The sequence below is a fragment of the Lissotriton helveticus genome, chromosome 4_1 (genome assembly GCF_964261635.1).
Source record: "Lissotriton helveticus chromosome 4_1, aLisHel1.1, whole genome shotgun sequence".
Lineage (NCBI taxonomy): Eukaryota > Metazoa > Chordata > Amphibia > Caudata > Salamandridae > Lissotriton > Lissotriton helveticus.
The window spans coordinates 1,503,778,713-1,503,787,502 of NC_136063.1; positions in this window are offsets into that span (position 1 = coordinate 1,503,778,713).

The window sequence follows — 8,790 nt, forward strand, 5'->3', positions numbered from 1 at the left end:
CCACGGGTCCCGGGCATTCCTCCCCCAGGTCGTCCGGGCCCTAGAGCTCCGGTGGTCGAACCTGCGCCTGAGGCCCAGCCGGGGTCCAAGAGCCCTGCCTTGCGTGGGCAGGCAGTCAGGAACCCTACCGCGAAGGCTTGGGATGGATGGGGAGCTGGGAGTCCTTTCGATCCCGGCCATCTGGTCGCCCGCGATGCTTTCCAATGGGGGGGGGGACCAGATGGCCGGGTTTCTCCGCACCCGCCGCGGCCGGTCTTTCTCCGCACCCGCCGCGGACGGTCTTTTTCTGCACCCGCCGCGGACAGTCTTTCCGACCGACATCATAATCGACCCCCCCTTGTCCGCCTTGTTATATGTCCATTTTTACCCTGGGGTATATTACGATGGCGGACGGTCTTTCTCCGCACCCGCCGCGGACGGTCTTTCTCCGCACCCGCTGCGGACGGTCTTTCTCCGCACCCACTGCGGACGGTCTTTCTCCGCACCCGACGCGGACGGTCTTTCTCCGCACCCACCGCGGACGGTCTTTCTCCGCACCCGCCGCGGACGGTCTTTTTCCGCACCCGCCGCGGACGGTCTTTCCGCCCGACATCATAAATAATAAAAAATAATAATAATCCACATTTGTAAAGCGCACAATCACCCGTAAGGGTCTCTAGGCGCTGGGGGCCCTCGGGGAGATTATGCGAGCTATTGCCCAGAGTCACATGGTGCTGGGCTAACCTGCCGCCAGAGTCGGGGATCGAACCGTGATCCCCAGATTCCAGCGTCGGTCGCCCTGGCCGCGGCGCCACACCTCTCCCACAAAAGGTTCCCCTGCGGCCAGGCTATGTTCCGGATGGCCGTGATGGGCTCACTGGGGCTCCCATCTCCAGTCCTACGACATGGCAATGTGCCTGGGACGGGATCCATGCGTCCCGGGCATTCGTCCCCCTGGCGTCCGGGCCTGAGAGCTCCAGTGGTCCTCACTGTCCCTGAGGCCCAGCCGGGGTCCCCGAGCCCTGCCCGGCGTGGGCAGGCAGAAGCCCTACCGCGAAGGCTCGGGGTGGGAAGCAGGGAGTCCTTTCGGTCCCGGCCATATGGTCGCCCGCAACACTTTCATATGGGGCAACCAGATGGCCGAACTTCCCTGGAAGTCCCGATGAGGTGCCATTTGCCTCCCAGATCCCAGCGAGGGCTCCAGGAGGTCGGGTACATTCGCGCCTTGGGTCCCCTCTGTCACCTTGCGTGCACAGATTACAAGAAAAGGGGGTAATTTTCCTCCGGATTACTAGGGAGAAGGCTACGCCTGGACACCCCTCCAAGGCTGGTGGTTCTCTGCCCGGGGGACCAGATGGGCTATGCCTGGGTAACACCTCCCTAGGCCACCCGGGGCTTCCTTCCTCCAGGCTGGCGGCATGTCAAATTGCCCAGGACGGGCTCCATAGCTCTTGGGCAGTCGTCCCCCGGGCGCCCGGGGCTCCATCCAGGCCGACGGCATGGAAAAGTGCCCAGGACGGGCTCCATGCGTCCCGGGCATTCGTCCCCTGGGCGTCCGGGGCTCCATCTAGGCTGACGGTATGGCAGAGTGCCCAGGTCGGGCTCCATGGTTTTCACGGTGGTCCTCCCCTGGGTGTCTGGGGGCTCCAGGCCGAAGGCACGGAAAAGTGCCCAGGACGGGCTCCATGCGTCCCGGGCATTCGTCCCCCGGGCGTCCGGGGCTCCATCCAGGCTGACGGCATGGCAGAGTGCCCGGGTCGGGCTCCATGGGTCCCGGGCAGCCCTCCCCCGGGCGTCCGGGGCTCCCACCTCCAGGCCGACGGCATGTCAAAGTGCCCAGGACGGGCTCCATGAGTCCGGGACAGTCCTCCCCCGGGCGTCCAGGACACCCATCTCCAGGAGGCCAACGGCATTGGCAAAGTACCCAGGATGGGCTCCATGGGTCCCGGGCAGACCTCCCCCGGGCGTCCGGGGCACCCATCTCCATGAGGCCAACGGCATTGGCAAAGTACCCGGGAAGGGCTCCATGGGTCCCGGGTAGACCTCCCCCGGGGGTCCGGGGCACCCATCTCCATGAGGCCAACGGCATTGGCAAAGTACCCGGGAAGGGCTCCATGGGTCCCGGGTAGACCTCCCCCGGGCGTCCGGGGCACCCATCTCCATGAGGCCAACGGCATTGGCAAAGTACCCGGGAAGGGCTCCATGGGTCCCGGGTAGACCTCCCCCGGGCGTCCGGGGCACCCATCTCCATGAGGCCAACGGCATTGGCAAAGTACCCAGGACGGGCTCCATGGGTCCCGGGCAGACCTCCACCCGGGCATCCGGGGCTCCCACCTCCAGGCCGACGGCATGTCAAAGTACCCAGGACGGGCTCCACGGGTCCCGGGCATTCCTCCACCAGGTCGTCCGGGCCCTAGAGCTCCGGTGGTCGAACCTGCACCTGAGGCCCAGCCGGGGTCCAAGAGCCCTGCCTTGCATGGGCAGGCAGTCAGGAACCCTACCGCGAAGGCTTGGGATGGATGGGGAGCTGGGAGTCCTTTCGATCCCGGCCATCTGGTCGCCCGCGATGCTTTCCAATGGGGCGACCAGATGGCCGGGCTTCCCTGGAAGTCCCGATGAGATGCCATTCGCCTCCCGGATCCCAGCTAGGGCTCCATGAGGTCGGGTTCTTTTATGCCTTGGGTCCCCTCTGTCACCTCGCGTGCACGGATTGCAAGAAAGGGGGGTAATTTCCCTCCGGATTACTAGGGGCAGGGTACGCCCGGACACCCCTCCAGGGCTGGTGGTTCTCTGCCCGGGGGACCAGATGAGATATGCCTGGGCAACACCTCCCCCGGGCGTCTGGGGGCTCCATTCTCCGGGCCAACGGCATGGCTCAATGCCCAGGACGGGCTCCACGTGTCCCGGACAGACCTCCCCTGGGCGTCCGGGGCACCCATCTCCAGGAGGCCAAAGGGATGGCAAAGTACCCGGGAAGGGCTCCACGGGTCCCGGGCAGCCTTCCCCCCCGGGCGTCCGGGGCTCCCACCTCCAGGCCGACGGCATGTCACACTGCCCAGGACGGGCTCCATGGGCCCCGGACAGACCTCCCCCGGGCATCCGGGGCAACCATCTCCAGGAGGCCAACGGGATGGCAAAGTACCCGGGAAGGGCTCCACGGGTCCCGGGCAGCCTTCCCCCCGGCGTCCGGGGCTCCCACCTCCAGGCCGACGGCATGTCACACTGCCCAGGACGGGCTCCATGAGCCCCGGACAGACCTCCCCCGGGCGTCCGGGGCACCCATCTCCAGGAGGCCAACGGGATGGCAGAGTAACCGGGAAGGGCTCCATGGGTCCCGGGCAGCCCTCCCCCGGGCGTCCGGGGCTCCCACCTCCAGGCCGACGGCATGTCAAAGTGCCCAGGACGGGCTCCATGAGTCCGGGACAGTCCTCCCCCGGGCGTCCGGGACACCCATCTCCATGAGGCCAACGGGATTGGCAAAGTACCCAGGATGGGCTCCATGGGTCCTGGGCAGACCTCCCCCCCCCGGGCGTCCGGGGCTCCCACCTCCAGGCCGACGGAATGTCAAAGTACCCAGGACGGGCTCCATGGGTCCCGGGCAGCTTCCCCCCGGGCGTCCGGGGCACCCATCTCCAGGCCAGCGGCATGTCAAAGTACCCAGGACGGGCTCCACGGGTCCCGGGCATTCCCCCCCAGGTCGTCCGGGCCCTAGAGCTCCGGTGGTCCAACCTGCGCCTGAGGCCCAGCCGGGGTCCAAGAGCCCTGACCTTGCGTGGGCAGGCAGTCAGGAACCCTACCGCGAAGGCTTGGGATGGATGGGGAGCTGGGAGTCCTTTCGATCCCGGCCATCTGGTCGCCCGCGATGCTTTCCAATGGGGCGACCAGATGGCCGGACTTCCCTGGAAGTCCCGATGAGGTGCCATTCGCCTCCCGGATCCCAGCTAGGGCTCCATGAGGTCGGGTTCTTTTACGCCTTGGGTCCCCTCTGTCACCTCGCGTGCACGGATTGCAAGAAAGGGGGGTAATTTCCCTCCGGATTACTATGGACAGGGTACGCCCGGACACCCCTCCAGGGCTTGTGGTTCTCTGCCCGGGGGACCAGATGAGATATGCCTGGGCAACACCTCCCCCGGGCGTCTGGGGGCTCCATTCTCCGGGCCAACGGCATGGCTCAATGCCCAGGACGGGCTCCACGTGTCCCGGACAGCCCGCCCCTGGGCGTCCGGGGCACCCATCTCCAGGAGGCCAATGGGATGGCAAAGTACCCGGGAAGGGCTCCACGGGTCCCGGGCAGCCTTCCCCCCCGGGCGCCCGGGGCTCCCACCTCCAGGCCGACGGCATGTCACACTGCCCAGGACGGGCTCCATGGGCCCCGGACAGACCTCCCCCGGGCGTCCGGGGCACCCATCTCCAGGAGGCCAACGGGATGGCAAAGTACCCGGGAAGGGCTCCACGGGTCCCGGGCAGCCTTTCCCCGGGCGTCCGGGGCTCCCACCTCCAGGCCGACGGCATGTCACACTGCCCAGGACGGGCTCCATGGGCCCCGGACAGACCTCCCCCGGGCGTCCGGGGCACCCATCTCCAGGAGGCCAACGGGATGGCAGAGTAACCGGGAAGGGCTCCATGGGTCCCGGGCAGCCCGCCCCCGGGCGTCCGGGGCTCCCACCTCCAGGACGACGGCATGTCAAAGTGCCCAGGGCGGGCTCCACGGGCCCCGGGCAGCCCTCCCCCCGGGCGTTCGGGGCACACATCTCCAGGAGGCCAACGGCGTTGCAAAGTACCCGGAAAGGGCTCCACGGGTACCGGGCAGTCCTCCCCCGGGCATCCGGGGCACCCATCTCCATGAGGCCAACGGCATTGGCAAAGTACCCGGGAAGGGCTCCACGGGTCCCGACCAGGCTTCCCACGGGCGTCCCGGGCACCCTCCTCCAGGCCGACGGCATGTCAAAGTGTCCAGGACGGGCTCCATGGGTCCCGGGCAGCCCGCTCCCGGGCGTCCGGGGCTCCCACCTCCAGGCCGACGGCATGTCAAAGAGCCCAGGACGGGATCCACGGGTACCGGGCAGTCCTCCCCCGGGCGTCCGGGGCTCCCATCTCCAGGCCAACGGCATGGCTCAATGCCCAGGACAGGCTCCATGGGTCCCGCGCAGGCCTCCCCCGGACGCGTCCGGGGCAACCATCTCCATGAGGCCAACGGCATTGACAAAGTACCCGGGAAGGGCTCCACGGGTCCCGGGCAGGCCTCCCCCGGGCGTCCAGGGCACCCACCTCCAGGCCGACGGCATGTAAAAGTGCCCAGGACCAGTTCCACGGGTCCCGGGCAGTCCTCCCCCGGGCGTCCGGGGCACCCTTCCCCGGGCCAAAGCATTTCAGAGTGCCCAGGACGGGCTCCACGGGTCCCGGGTGTCCAGGGCTCCCTTCCCCGGGCCAACGGCTTGTCAGAGTGCCCAGGACGGGCTCCACGGGCCCCGGGCGTCCGGGGCACCCTTCCCCGGGCGAGCGGCATGTCAGAGTGCCCAGGACGAGTTCCACGGGACCCGGGCAGTCCTCCCCCGGGTGTCCCGGGCTCCCTTCCCCGGGCCAAAGCATTTCAGAGTGCCCAGGACGGGCTCCACGGGTCCCGGACGTCCGGGGCTCCCTTCCCCGGGCCAACGGCATACAGGAGTGCCCAGGACGGGCTCCACAGGTCCCGGTCGTCTGGGGCTCCCTTCCCCGGGCCAACAGCTTGTCAGAGTGCCCAGGACGGGCTCCACGGGTCCCGGGCAGTCCTCCCCCGGGCCAACAGCAGGTCAGAGTGCCCAGGACGGGCTCCACGGGTCCCGGGCAGCCCGCCCCCCCCCCGGGCGTTCGGGGCACCCATCTCCAGGAGGCCAACAGCGTTGCAAAGTACCCGGGAAGGGCTCCACGGGTCCCGGGCAGTCCTCCCCCGGGCGTCCGGGGGCTCCCTTCTCCAGGCCAACGGCATGGTTCAATGCCCAGGGCGGGCTCCATGTGTCCCGGACAGACCTCCCCCGGGCGTCCGGGGCACCCATCTCCAGGCCAACGGCATGGCTCAATGCCCAGGACGGGCTCCATGGGTCCGGGGAGGCGTCCCATGCGCCTCCGGGCTTGGGAGCCCCGGCTGGGTCCAGGGGCCCGGCCGGGCCCCGGGTCGGGTGCTCTGGCCCTGGTCCCTGTCTCCCAGCCTACCGCACTGCCAAGGGCCTAGGAAGGGGTTCCGTTGTGCCCAGGGAGCCTCCCCTTGCTTGTCTGGGTTCAGGAGCTCTGTCCGGGGCCCCTAGGGGCCCGGGGGGAGGGCGGCCTCCCCACCCCGGGCTCTGTCCTTGGTCCTGCTGCGTGGCAGGGTGCCCGGGACGGGGTCCGGAGGGACCGGGGAGGCGTCCCTAGTGCCTCCGGGCTCCCAGATGGGGCCAGGGGCCCGGGTTGGGTTCCCCTCATCCCCCGGCCTGCCGCACTGCCAAAGCCCGGGACGGGGTTCTGTTGTGCCCGGGGAGCCTCCCCTTGCTTGGCTGGGTCCAGGAGCTCCATCATGAGCACCGCAGCTCCATGCCCAAACCCATTTGAAAACCCGCCGCAGCGAAGGGGTTATAGGTGAATTATTCCTCATTATATGTCTCCGCCCAAGCCTCGAATTGTTTACATGTAAGGTTGTTCCCCATTCTCCGCCCTGTTATGCGTGTCTTTCTGTGGAGGCATTCCCCATTCCCGACAGCACTTCCTTGATCGCGGCTAGTAGGAAGTTGCTGCGATCCGGCGGAGGACGAGCGCTTCCTGGACGTTTTTATAGCTCGCCCCAGGTAGGAGACCGACAGTGCTTAGGGGCCCCATTCCCAAATAAATAACCTGGACATTCAACGGGGGACCTTGCTGGAGGGGTGGCTGACTTTGGCTGTCACAGAGGTTCACAGAGACCTTGAACTCTAGTGTCAAGAGTCTTATAATGCTACAAACATATAAATACAGATTATGGTAGCTACCTCTCTATATATCATCACGAACCCTGTTTCCCGATCCGGGAATTAATTTGACGACATAATGCATTCTGGGTATTGTAGTTTTAGTTGGTGTTCACTGAGTTAGTCTGTCATACCAACACAGCTGATGCCGTGGTTTGTGGGTTTAAAACCCAGGACTGAAGACAATCATTGAGCGAAGTGGTCATACCCCTTCAGTCTTTTCCTGCTTCGAGTCTTACTAACATTCTATGTCACAGTATATGTAGAGTGAGCAATGGGTTAGTGCCCTATATTTTGGGTCAGCTTACTGGACACATATTTCATTGGATTGTCAGATAATGTGAGACTTTGCCAGCTTACTGTGATTCCACAGTTTTCCAAAGCTTGTTAATGTTAAACCATTTTCTGTGAGGTGCTCACATTTGCATCTGAAAGGATATGTTTTCCCTCTCAGCGACTGGGCTGGTTAACCTATGATTGCCTATTTGACCAAGCACGCGCGCCTCGCGCTCAAAAACAAGTTTGACGAGAGGCAGCAGGGGGAAAGGAGAGAGGAGGGGGCATGCACCTGTTTCCATTACGGGAGCGAGCAGGAACCATCTGTTTGTAATTAACAGATGATGTCAGTGCTCGCTCCCACAAGGGAATCGCCAAACGTGCACGTGTTGCCATTTAAAGCAATGCAACGTGTGCACGTTTTTGCCTGCAAAGCTGAATCAATTACTAAAGGTCTTTTTCCGTAGGCGAGACCTAAAAAGGAGCCTAATGGCCTCTTAACTCAGGCTTTTGTTATGGGCAAGCTGGAATCTGATAAGCCCCTACCCTGGGTGCACATTGTTGCTCAGGACAAAAGCAGACAATGTGCAGGTGCTGATGAAAGTGGAGGAGTGTGGCTCAATGGTTAGAGTGGCACACCATGATGCAGAGTTCTGGCCAGGGGACCAGGGTTCGATTCCCGCCTCGGCGGGGTCTCGGGCTCAATTTCCTCGGACCTGTTAATTTTCGCCTCGGTGCCTATTCTAATCACGGGCCCCACGCTGCAACTCTGGGCAATAGCTTGCTTAACCTCCACACCGGCCCCAACAGCGCTAAGGATGCCTGGCTTCATCCTGGGGGTGCCCAGGAGTGGACACTTCACAGGGAAAGCCAGGAGGGGTTCCACAGCGGTATGAGTATCAGCGCCAGGAAGCCGAATAGGCGACACCGCAAGGTGACCGTCTGGTGACAGTGAATGAATGAATGAATAACTTTATTGTTTGGTTACTCAAAACCATTACATTAAAACAAGCGCATAAAAAAGATTACAAAAGTTAAAATAGTTAAAATAGGCAGTGTGTTAGCAAAATAGTCTATGCATCTACGGAGTCTCTATCCATTTGAGCCCTGAGTGGCCATCAACTTAGACCGTGTCTCTTGAATGAACTTGCCAAATGAGGCCATGTCTTTTACTGTGGACAATGTATATAATTGATGGACCGCCTCCTTTGCAGTGCGGGTCCCCGCTTGTCTTAGGATGGGCCTGAGGTAAAGACTACGTGCGGCCTGCAGGGCGGGGCAGCAAAAAATAGCAGATGAGCATGGGACTCGCGTTTGTAATTGCAGAGCCTGCATTCTGAAACACCCAATTCTGCCCGTTCAACGGCGTATAGTTCTTTAAGGGGCAGAGGGTGTAGTCTGTAGGCTAGAATCTTATGGAGAGCTGTGCGGCCCACAGCCTGCGTAAGATGGTGTTTGGGATTATACACAGTGTGTGGCAGGCATAGGGTCTCGTGCAGGTCTCTTGTCACTAATGACTCCAAATCCAACTTGCGGGAGCAAACCCGAACTTGTTTCTTGATTGCGTTTTTGATCGCCG